The sequence below is a fragment of the Trichomycterus rosablanca genome, chromosome 8 (genome assembly GCF_030014385.1).
Source record: "Trichomycterus rosablanca isolate fTriRos1 chromosome 8, fTriRos1.hap1, whole genome shotgun sequence".
In the NCBI taxonomy this organism is placed as follows: domain Eukaryota; kingdom Metazoa; phylum Chordata; class Actinopteri; order Siluriformes; family Trichomycteridae; genus Trichomycterus; species Trichomycterus rosablanca.
Genome location: NC_085995.1, coordinates 25,821,099 through 25,833,993, shown reverse-complemented (window position 1 = coordinate 25,833,993; position 12,895 = coordinate 25,821,099). Strand labels below are relative to the sequence as shown.

Below are 12,895 nucleotides of genomic sequence, written 5' to 3'. Positions count from 1 at the left end.
TAAATAAAATGTATTTGTCATATATACATATACAGGTGTACAGTACAACAAAATTCTTTCTTTACATGTCCCAGCTTACTTGGAAGCTGTGGTCAGAGCGCAGGGTCAGCCATTGTACAGCACCCTTGGAGCTCAGAGAGTTAAGGGCCTTGCTCAAGGGCCCAACAGTGGCTGCATGAAAGAGCTGGGACACGAATTTGCAATTGATAGTCAAAAGCTCTACCCACTAGGCTACCACTCTCCCATAACAGTACCATCACACGTTTAGTAGTTGCTTGCCCAAGCCTACTAAAGTGTGTCGTATGGGGGGGGGGTGGGAAACCATGCAGACCACTGATTGGTCAAATGCAATCATCACAGAATCGCCACTGAAGTGATACAATCCAAGCACATATTTAAAACCCAACTGTAATAACCTTATTTGCTTGACTACTGCCAAACAAGTCATATCCAATTGCCCAGTTCTTCAAAGTATCTTCCTCCACTGCTGCAGACCCCTATCATGACCGAAGAGAGCCGAAAACATCCCCTCCAACACACATGCTCTTGACGGCCACTTTAGACATGGTTCACATAAGAGTCACTCACTGCTCTTCATTATTCCACCACCTCTCATACAGTCTGCCTTCAACCAGCTAACTGAAGCTACAACTGCAGGAGCAACGAGGAATCCTTACAACCAACACCTCCCAACCAACACGGCCAATACTGTTTATGTAGGAACAGCAGATCTCAGCAGTAGTGGGCTAGCACATTAGACCGCTGCACCACCCAAGTGCCTGTGCAATAGTTTTTAAGAAGCTTAGTGTTATACACCTAAAAAAATTAAAAAGTTGAGAAGTGCTTTTGGTCAGCTGACAAGATGCATGTTCTCATCAGTACATGATTAGAAAAAAAGTGCAACGAGACCTTCATTCAAACCTCGCATTCAAAATGAAAACAGGACCATATAGAAAATTTTTTTACAGTTATCGCTGCATATTTGCATATTTAAATGTTGTCACAGCCTCACCTTTAGGTAACTACTACTAATTCTTACTTTCACAAGTTCCTTAGGACTCATGCACAGAGATTTCAGAAAAGGAAACTACAACCTTCAGTCAGTTAAATAGAAATGTAGGACTCATGCACAGAGATTTCAGAGAAGGAAACTACAACCTTCAGTCAGTTAAATAGAAATGTAGGACTCACGCACAGAGATTTCAGAGAAGGAAATTACAACCTTCAGTCAGTTAAATAGAAATGTAGGACTCATGCACAGAGATTTCAGAAAAGGAAACTACAACCTTGCTGGCAGTTAAATAGAAATGTAGGACTCATGCACAGAGATTTCAGAGAAGGAAACTACAACCTTCAGTCAGTTAAATAAAAATGTAGGACTCATGCACAGAGATTTCAGAGAAGCAAACTACAACCTTCAATCAGTTAAATAGAAATGTAGGACTCATGCACAGAGATTTCAGAGAAGAAAACTACAACCTTCAGTCAGTTAAATAGAAATTTAGGACTCATGCACAGAGATTTCAGAGAAGGAAACTACAACCTTGTTGGCAGTTAAATAGAAATGTAGGACTCATGCACAGAGATTTCAGAGAAGGAAACTACAACCTTCAGTCAGTTAAATAGAAATGTAGGACTCATGCACAGAGATTTCAGAGAAGGAAACTACAACCTTCAGTCAGTTAAATAGAAATGTAGGACTCATGCACAGAGATTTCAGAGAAGGAAACTACAACCTTCAATCAGTTAAATAGAAATGTAGGACTCATGCACAGAGATTTCAGAGAAGGAAACTACAACCTTCAGTCAGTTAAATAGAAATGTAGGACTCATGCACAGAGATTTCAGAGAAGGAAACTACAACCTTCAGTCAGTTAAATAGAAATGTAGGACTCATGCACAGAGATTTCAGAGAAGGAAACTACAACCTTCAGTCAGTTAAATAGAAATGTAGGACTCATGCACAGAGATTTCAGAGAAGGAAACTACAACCTTCAGTCAGTTAAATAGAAATGTAGGACTCATGCACAGAGATTTCAGAGAAGGAAACTACAACCTTCAGTCAGTTAAATAGAAATGTAGGACTCATGCACAGAGATTTCAGAGAAGGAAACTACAACCTTCAGCCAGTTAAATAGAAATGTAGGACTCATGCACAGATATTTCAGAGAAGGAAACTACAACCTTCAGTCAGTTAAATAGAAATGTAGGACTCATGCACAGAGATTTCAGAGAAGGAAACTACAACCTTCAATCAGTTAAATAGAAATGTAGGACTCATGCACAGAGATTTCAGAGAAGGAAACTACAACCTTCAGTCAGTTAAATAGAAATGTAGGACTCATGCACAGAGATTTCAGAGAAGGAAACTACAACCTTCAGCCAGTTAAATAGAAATGTAGGACTCATGCACAGAGATTTCAGAGAAGGAAACTACAACCTTCAGTCAGTTAAATAGAAATGTAGGACTCATGCACAGAGATTTCAGAGAAGGAAACTACAACCTTCAATCAGTTAAATAGAAATGTAGGACTCATGCACAGAGATTTCAGAGAAGGAAACTACAACCTTCAGTCAGTTAAATAGAAATGTAGGACTCATGCACAGAGATTTCAGAGAAGGAAACTACAACCTTCAGTCAGTTAAATAGAAATGTAGGACTCATGCACAGAGATTTCAGAGAAGGAAACTACAACCTTCAGTCAGTTAAATAGAAATGTAGGACTCATGCACAGAGATTTCAGAGAAGGAAACTACAACCTTCAGCCAGTTAAATAGAAATGTAGGACTCATGCACAGAGATTTCAGAGAAGGAAACTACAACCTTTAGTCAGTTCAATAGAAATGTCGTATGTTTTTAACCTTATTATTTTTACTTTGGTAGCAAATTAAAATGTACAAAAATTCCTAGCAATGTAAACCGTAAAAGGTCTTTTTTCCTAAACAGTTATAAAAATGTAAATGTAAATAAATCCTGATGAGCACAATGAACAACTGTTCAAAAATGTAAGTAAATATTTACATTTTGTTTGTTATTACAAACCTTATTTATGACATTAGGGCATTGAAACAAACAGCCCACTGCTGGTATTTACACTTTGACAATGGGAAACTGCAGCTGTAAAAATCTAGCATAAACTAATGTTTCCAACTCCCAAAAAAGACTTTTGTAATAATTTGATATAATTATGACTGACTTGGAGGTCTCAAATCAATACGTTTGCTGTGTAAAACTACAGTATATAAGGCTGACTTTTTGCAGCATGTTCTGCACTTACAAAACACATTGTGAGAATGCTAAATGTCACGAAAAAATAACTGAGTGATGAAATGCAGGCAGCCATTTTTAGGTCCCACTCTTTAAACAATCATCTTTGTGTTGCAAATTAAAGCTGTTGTGCTGTACATAATAAGAGCCTTTCACTCAGACGGGCACATCGGCTCTCACTGGGTTTGGGCAGTGATGAAAGGCCTGGTTGTGTTTCTGTATGCAGATCTATGTGCTGTCTTTGCATACACATATTTGTTTGTAACATGTATTTTATTGTACACACTGCAATAGCAATATGTTTTTATGTCAAATAGTTTAGCAACAAATAGTGCTTGCAATGAAACGGTTAAAAACCAAAATATGGGATCTTTGAAATGAATATTGAAACTGGGTGATTACAGCAGGTCTATCATTTCTGCATTCTTACAATGTAAAATAAACAAGCAGTACCTCAATGCCTGTGGAATTCTGTAGAATGCCTGAAGGGGAAATATGAATGGAGATATGAAATCTACTAGATCTTTGACTAGATCCTTAAAGCAAAGAATTTAATCACATAGATGTTTGCTCCCAGCCAAAACTGCTTAGTTTTTTTTATTAGGTGATATCACATTATTGTTTTTTTACAATAATGACAGCATAAAGCTTATGTTTAACCATATTATTTATTTCAAATCTCTATGGCTGTTCTAGATCTGTATTTTTAAGAGAATTAATGAGTTGCTGCAGTTTCAAAATGTAAAATATGGACATTATGTAGGTTAAAATCCAGTTATCACAGTACCATGAAGCAATGTTGGTATATGACAAGGTTTATTACTTATTGCGGCTTATTTTTGAGATGGCGCAGCGGTAAAACACACTAGCGCACCAGAGCTGACATTTCGAACTCATCAGTTCAAAACTCAGCTCTGGCTGTTGTTCATACAGGGTGGAAGCCGGATAGGGACTTTTAATAACAGAGGCAATTAAGACCTCTGCTGGCTGATTGATGGCACCTGCACAGAGTCGAGGGATAATGCATTGATCAGGGTGTGCCTCTTCGTACACAAAGCTGATCTGCATATGAACTCACCTCGTGCAGGTGAAAAGATGCAGTCGGCTACTGCACACCTGTCTGAGGGGGCGTGTGTCAGTCTTGCTCTCCTCAATCAGGGCGGGGATCGGCATCAGTAGAGAGGAAGCATAACGCAATTGGATAATTGGATATGCTAAAACTTGGGAGAAAAAGAGGGGAAAATGCATGAACAAAAATATTTTTAAAAATCTGGCACTCCTGGGTTGTTTAAAATCATTTCTAGTCATTTCTAATCTAGTCAACACCAATTAAACAGTACCCTTCAATGTGCAGGCAAGGGTGAGTTTCATCAAACTCTGAAGCTGGATATTACTCAATGGGTGTGTTCGAAAACCTAGATATACAGAAGGCTGTTCAAAATCCTAGATGCCTTAATATCTTCACTAGTAAGGTACCTTAAAATTTCAACGATATTTTGACTCAAGAACGAGTGAGCATCCGATGCTGCCTTAGTGGTGAAGGCAATCGCAGCATTCAGTGCGGCACAACTTTTCTCACAGAAAAACAAAAAACATGGTGGACGGTGCGGAGCAACAAAAAGAGTTATGTCCAAACGTAAATAATTTATTATTGATTTTTAATTTGTATAAACTTGCACAAGTGTCATTTGTTTGCAAATTCGGGCTTGTCAGCAAATGTAACCGTTTTCGGTACAAGAAGAAAGATGTTAGTTGACATGCTAGCGCGTTCTGCCACCCCATCCCATTGGTTTGAATGGCATGAGGCTAACTGTGTTAGCTTAGTCAGCGAAAACTGATGGGATCGCTGTCTAAGTAGCGCATTCAAATAACATGCCTTATAAGTCAATGACTTATTAGAATCCTCGCTACTTAGGCAGCTGCGGTTATTCGGGCAGTAATTTATTGCATTTATAAAAAAGTCCTCAAGTTTGTATTTCTAAGGAAGTTTATGATCTTGTTTGAATTGTTGCATATGTAGGCAGTAAAACAGCAAGGCAGCTCACTAGGTTTTTGAACACACCCAAAGTTTCCCTGCACTTTTACTCTGAAAACATGATACACAAAGCCAAAAAAACTGCCGTTTTGAGTTCAGAATTGTCATAGCAAAGGGCCAAAATCTTACAACTAGACAATATTGACGATTCTCTGTACAAAATGTATAATTTCAACTACATCAATATTTTTTATGCCACCTTGCGGAGTATTTGAAGGTGTGATTATTGTGTATTTCCTGTTAATCTTAATTAGCATGAACAGTTGCCTTTGGGAGTCATCAGTAGCAGTGTTTGTTAGCATCACACAGCAGACAGCAAAATGATTTGAATGACAAAATATATTCTAATGCTTAATAGAAACTTTACTTCTCTGATGGCTTATGGGCTTGAATTTAGAATAAGACAAAGAGAAAGTAGCGACCAAATTATAACTCAATACTGTAGCAGGAGCACACGCACTTGCTCTGGACGCCTTTATCCAAAGAGACTTACAGTACATTTACAGTATACAATCTGAGCAATTGAGGGTTAAGGGCCAAGGGCCTTGCTCAAGGGCCCAACAGCAGCAACCTAGTAGAGGTGGGGCTTATACAGCAACCTTCTTATTACTAGTCCAGTACCTTAACCACTAGGCTAGGGCTTGCCTACACACAAAGCAAACCAACAAAACAAACCAACAAATCATTACATAATTTACAGGCCACAATATTAATCCCTTAATTAATTTATTTATTTCCAGTAGTCACTTTGGTGTGGTCAGAGCCACAGTTGGTCAGTGGTGAAACACTAGGTGCCAGGCATCATTACACCCTAGCAGGGGCCCAATTCATTCAGGGCATTGTGAATGTGGGTTTTGCATTTTTGTGAGGTGGGAGGAAACCAAAGTACCCAGATGAAACCTAAGCAAAAATTAGGAGACTATGCCAAACTCTTCAGAGACTGTGACCAGAGGTGACGGTCAAGCCCAGGTCCCCAAGACCCATTTTGTTGTGTATCACTCACTCGACTAGTTGTATCATAATGCATAACCCACTTTACCAACTACAGATTACCGAATGTACCAATCACATTTTCTTGTTTTACCACCGCTTCATCCTAGACAGGGTTTCGCTGGGTCCGGTTCCCCAGGTATCGCCTGGCGCAATGCAGAAGACATAGTCAATCATGTCTGAATGTAGATGCCTGGCCAGCCAACAGCACTACTGAGAATTCGAAACCTGAATCCCAGTAGTAGTGGGTTTGCGTAATTTACAGCTGTTTGTAAACAAAACTTATATAAAAAAATGCAGATCCATAGCAAACATCCCTGTCAGTATAATTGGTTCAATACACCATAAGTAAGAGTGCACGGAAATTCAAATCATCTCCGGACATGGGCACAACACATTTGACAACCCTAAGGCTACTTAAAAATAAGGTGACAGCCAGAAATCACTAAAAGAAGACAGAAATCACAAAAAAAAAAAAAACGTTGCTGGATGACCTGAAAACAGCAGGAACAACAAATAGCTCCCTTGCAATCATCACAATTACATTTTCATTTTCGGCATTTAGCAGACGCTTTTATCCAAAGTGACTTACAGTATACAGTCTGAGCAACTGAGGGTTAAGGACCTTGCTCAAGGGCCCAACAGTGGCAACCTGGCAGTGGTGGGGTTTGAACCAGCGACCTTCTGCTCACTAGTTCAGTACTTTACAGCTAGGCTACAACTGCCCACAACATCTCAACACCCCATGCAAAACTCCAGCTCAAAAAATCAACACAAGGATAAACATCTACAATGAGCACACAATCATTTAGACAAAATGAACAATATGTTAGTTGGTCCACTGTGAAGTATGATGGTGGGTGCATCATTATGGGTATGGCTACTTGTATCAAACACGCTGTAGTAGCATTATGCTGCCATAATCTAGAACATCGCCTTTGTAATTGGTCCTGTAAAAGCCAACTGTGTTCAGCCCAGTGTAATAAAGTGATCTTCAGTATACGGTCAAAAGTTTGTGGACACCAGACTATAAGCATGTTGGCCATCCTATTCCCCAAGTTATCACTGCCTACACTGAGGGCTTTGAGCAATAATTCGAAAGTGTCTGTAGGAATTTATCTATCCCATTATTTATTCATTCAAAGAGACATTTCTAGGCTAAGGCGCCAATGTTGAACATAAAGGCCTGGCTGATAAAGAAAACATTCTAATTCATCCCAAAGGTGTTCAAAAGGGATGAGGTCAGGGCTCTGTGGGGCCACTTGAGTTTTGTTTATTGACCTTTCCTGTTACGGAACAAGAAAGGGTCTTCCTCACTCACACTGCTGCTATAAAGTTGGGAGCTGATAACTAATTTTGTACACCTGTTAGCAATGGGTATGTCTTAAACACCTAAACATGAATAATCAGTACTGGTGTACTCATACTTTTGTTCATATAGTGTACGTGGCTGTGTAAGAGGCCGCCATATTACCACACGCAAGTGTGTTCGGTCATCTCAGTAGCGCTGTCCCGGTCAGATTTGAACAATAACATATTGTGTCACACAATGGTGCTTCACTGTTATTTATACACACCATAGCACCCTGCATCCCAAACACCTCCTTAAGTTCTCTATTTGAGCGACTGCTCAGGACTCTACAGCTTCCACTAATTGTTCCCACTGGAAGTTCTGCTATGTTTAAATAGGATGTGCAAGAGGAAGATGTTTATGGATGTTTTTTCTCCTTCGGTTAGGTCAGCGCTGACAAAGCAAAGGGTAGCATCAGGTTATACAGAGTGATCCATGTGAGTGTTTGTGAAGTTCATGGAAACACGTTTGCAAATGCTTGACATGGGTTAGACTTGGGTGTTTGCAAACTCACAACCGGTGAATGCTACAGTTCTAATCTGAACAGCAAATTATTCTTATTATTATTGTCAAGTTTGCTACTTTATGAAACTCTTTACAGTTAAATGTTGACTAATTATGAAGCCCTAGTAATTAGCATTTTCATAAACCTGGATCCACTGGGAGCAGTGGGTGCAAGTCTGGAACACCCTAAACAGGGCCCTTGGTTAAGGCCCTTTTCTGTTCCAACATGACCCAGTGCACAATGCAAGGTCCATAAATCTCAGCTCAGGTGGCGCAGCGGTAAAAAGCACACGCTGCATCCAGAGCTGGATCTTGAATACATGGTTTCGAATCCAGCTCTGCCTTACTGGCTCGAGGCTGAGTGGCAACATGAACAACGATTGGCCTGTTGTTCAGTTGGGGGCGGGACAAAGAGCCGGATGTGTAGGGTGTGTCTCTCTGCGTGCAAAGCTAGGTGGCGCAACACTCATCAAGGTGTGGGTTATCTTCGATCTCCTCGGTCAGGGCAGGGTTCAGCATAGGCAGAGAGGAAGCACGATGCAAAATTGGATAACTGGACGCAATGGCCTGCACAGTCATGTTGTCATACCTTTGGGATGAACTACAATGGAGATCGCAAGCCAGGGCCTCTTGTCTAACATCGGTGTTTGACCTCACAAATGCTCTTCTAAATGAATGGCCAAATATTTCCAAAGACACATTCCAAAGCAACCCACAAATGTGACTGAATACAACACCAGCAACTGAGTGTTAAGGGACTTACTCATTGACCCAACAGCAGCAAGCTTCTGATCACTAGTCTATTACTATAACAACTGGGCTATCACTGCCCTACATGTGCTGGTAATAGACCAGGTAACACCTACTGAAGTTTCCTGTTGTAAAGACCTAACATTTTGTTAAGACCTGGCTATATATACACTATATGGAATTTAGCAATTTATATAAGGGGAATTATATGCTTTCAACTTTGTAGCAGCAGTTTAGTAAAGACCCATTACTGTGCCCCTGTGCCAAAGCAAGGTTATAAAGACATAAATAAGCTTGGTTTAAAAAACCCAATGGCCTGCACCTCAGCCCAACTAAACAGCTTTAGAATGAACTGTAACATCAAATGAGGATTTCTTGACCAACATCACTGCACAGCCATACAAGACTGACTGGTGTTATACCTGAAGAGATCACCTAGAGATCACCCTATATTTATTTTTAGAGATCACCATGTTTTTTAAATTGGATGTCCAACAAACTCATGGTCAGGTGTCCAAGAAGGTCCTGGGTTCAATCCCCAGGTGGGGCGGTCCGGGTCCTTTCTGTGCGGAGTTTGCATGTTCTCCTCGTGTCCGCGTGGGTTTCCTCCGTGTGCTCCGGTTTCCTCCCACAGTCCAAAAACATGCCACCAGGCTAACTGGAAACACTGAATTGTCCTATAGGTACCTAGCCGCTTGATGCACAAACCAGTGCATTGTAGTGCCGGTCCCAAGCCCGGATAAAATAGGGAAGGTTGTGTCTGGAAGGGCATCAGGTGAAAAAATTGTGCCAAATCAATGCGGATCCGCCGAAAGCCGACCCCAGAACCGAACAGGACAAAAGCCAAGGAAGAAGATATAGGCCATATAGTGTGTGTGTGTGTGTGTGTGTGTGTTTCATGGTATACTAAAAGCATATCTTAAAGACTTATACCTACATTTTTCTAAACTTAAGGTGTACATGAACTTATGGTGTAAACAGAGCACAGTAGCCAGTAATTTATGATACATAGCCAAAGTCAAGGTTTGCAGTCTCCACACCCACTCCAGTATGTGTTTGGTAGCCAAGGCCATAATGGTAAAATAAGACTTGGGTGACCTAGGGCATAATGTTGGGATAAAACATAATACAAACCAAATTTGTTAAAGGATGGCAGGTCTTGCTATGTCAAATAGTAATCAATCATACGGTATAACTCTTGTATTTCATTATATGAGTAATTAATGTATTTATCTTTATACACTCGTGTATGTGTTTAATGCTGTAGCAACTTTGGTGTGGCATTGGTAAGACTGACTCCCCGAGCTCATAAGTGCAAAAAAATTTTTCAAGTGAATACTAAAATTATTGCTTGAGGACATTCAAGTCTCAGTAGTGTTCTTATTTCAGGTAATTTCCTCCACTGTTACTACTCAGACCAAACCTGACTGCCAAATCACTCATCATTTCCAAAGAACAGGTTTCCAAACTGGAATTTATTGAAACCACCGGCGCTGCAATTTACAGTTTTAAATAAACCCTGTCAAAACTTATGGTTTACGACTGAAGCAACACATAATGGCATGCTTCCAACCCTGCACAGTCTGTAAACAGTGCAATCCCAAAACAGTGTGTAAAAAAAGAACCCAATACAATAAACATCAACAAATACTGACAGTTGTGGTGTTCTAAAGTCTAAAGCCTAAAATGCTTGTATGACATTTCCAAAGCCTAATCAAGTTGTTGTAAACAACCCTGTAATCCTAATGACAAAATGGGTGTTTGTTTCAGGTGAATACTCCAAACAAACGCATGCTTGTTTTGACATGTCCCAACCAAAGCACTCCAGAACACGTCAAAATCACAGCAGATGCTTAGATTCCTTCCATCAAAGTAGTTCTCAGACCAACAGTTCTGTCGATCCCGTGTAGACCCTTATCACTAAGGAAATGTTGCTGTGATCTATTGTGAGACTCGTATCTGAGCTGGATCTGAAAACATTCCTCATCCTCCAAATCCTATTCAGAGCTCTGGGAAAACCACTTGCCGGATTACACAAGAGTAATTTACCCAGTCAGTAGTGTTCAATCTACACTTTTATTATGCTCCGCAGGAGCAATGATTACAAATGAATACATGCATTTTAAACATGCAGAGGTAATAGTGAACATTCATTGACGAGCATTAAATTATGAGCACATGAGAAAAGAATGTCTGTCCCACCCTTTTCTGTTATTTTTGCTGATTTGTGTATATTCTCTTTACATTTGCAGCAGCCTTTTTCCCTTAAATTGCCATTTTTTTTAAATGGCACAGCTGTCATTTGGGTTCTTTTTATTGAGGTTGTAAATCAGAAACATGCTTGCTATCTTAAGTTTATAGGAGACAATTTTCTTGCTCTTGTATATATCAGCTGAAGATACAAGTCACAAATCTTGAAGCTAATTAACTGATGTTAACATATCAGACGTAGACATCTGGCCCATAGCACCGCTGGATTCGAACCCTGGATCCCAACAACAGTGGGATAGTGTCAATTCATAAACCTCATAAAAGAGAGGTTTAAGAGAATAGAGTCTGTGTATTCCCACCTGTCATTGTTTATGGGTTTATGGGTAGGCTTACAACATGAATATGAAGAGACTTCTTATTAGGTGTAAGGGGTGTAAATTGAAATCCTAATGGGTTTCCTCTGGGTATTCCAGTTGTCCTCCAGAAAACATGCAAAAATGGTCTGGCTACTGCAATAAACTGGCACACTAGTCACTAGTAAGTCTTTCTACCTTGGCCGCAGCATTAACTAGTGGCCAAGGGCAAACCAAGACTCTGACCAGATGACCAAATATATACATTAGTGAATGTGAGAGGGCGTGATGCCCTCTTAAGTACAGTATTACTGTCCTGTCCAGGGTCCACCCTCGAATCTGATTAGAATGAAGATATTTTGGTAAAAATTAGGACATAAATTATGACTGAATAACAATGCATGTTTAGACCTCACTTCATTTTACCTTGGAAAACTACAAAGTTTTACACTGTAGATTCTCAGTGTCAGAAAAATCAGGTGATTTTGGCATTATTGATAACCTACAGATGCCAGATTTCATATTTCACATGTCTCATTAACTCTGTTCATTCAGCACAATCATACAGTACAACCTGCAAAGCTGCTATTCTCAGCTATTATATTTAAACAAATGATCTGTCCAAACAATTTCTGAGCATTTCTATCATCAGTATTAGGAGTATAAAGTGTAATAATCCGAGGTAAAGTGTTACAGTGACATTACTACTGTGAGAAGCTCTCAGATTTCGCATTATAATAGCAGGAGTGAACAGTAGCTCTTTATTACAGACTCTAAACCGCTCAACACTTCACGTTTCCAAACACCGTTCCTAACACTCAACTACTCCGCCTTATCACTGCTGTCATTTTATAAATGCATTTAGTTTTTCTTACCTTTTTAGCTGTTTATATTTCCAAATCAGTTTGTTGGAAGAGAATCCAGTAAATAAACGCAGTGCAGTGAGTGTGTGCAGTACTGCTGGTGAAACTGTTTCTGAAGGGCTGAAGTTTCTGTAGCTGCCGCGGCTGTGAATCTCTGGAGGCTCCGCCCACTTTCAGAGTAACTCAACTGCTCATGTCCATTTTATTTTGATTTATTTACAATTTTGTTAAATACAAAAATAAAATATTTATGCATAACAAAAAGACTTACGTATACAAAAAAGATAGTAAATAAATTTTTTAAAAATTACCTGTGGAAAGCAAATCAGTGTGAGGGTTTTAAAAATTAAAAAATAGACTAATTTTCTGGACAGAGTAAAGCAAAGCAATAATAATATTAATAATAATAATAAAATGAAGAGGAAGAGATTTTTTTTTTTTTATGTAACTTTCTCATTTCATTATTTTGTTCTTTAGTGGAATGCAGCAGGTCTTAAACCTGAGGTCAGGACCACACAATGGGCCGCGATTAAAGAACAAAATTAATCTAGATTAATCTCGATTAAAATT

General features: G+C 39.4%; 1 protein-coding gene across 1 annotated transcript in view; it reads right to left on the bottom strand.

Moving 5' to 3' along the window:
• arap3 (ArfGAP with RhoGAP domain, ankyrin repeat and PH domain 3) overlaps window positions 1-12,360 on the bottom strand; it is a 55,973-nt gene extending 43,613 nt beyond the window's left edge. Inside the window, exon 1 of the mRNA XM_063000624.1 lies at window positions 12,338-12,360. The gene's annotated coding sequence lies outside the window, so the exon portion shown is untranslated. The remainder of the gene's footprint in view (window positions 1-12,337) is intronic.
• Window positions 12,361-12,895: the final 535 nt, after the last annotated feature.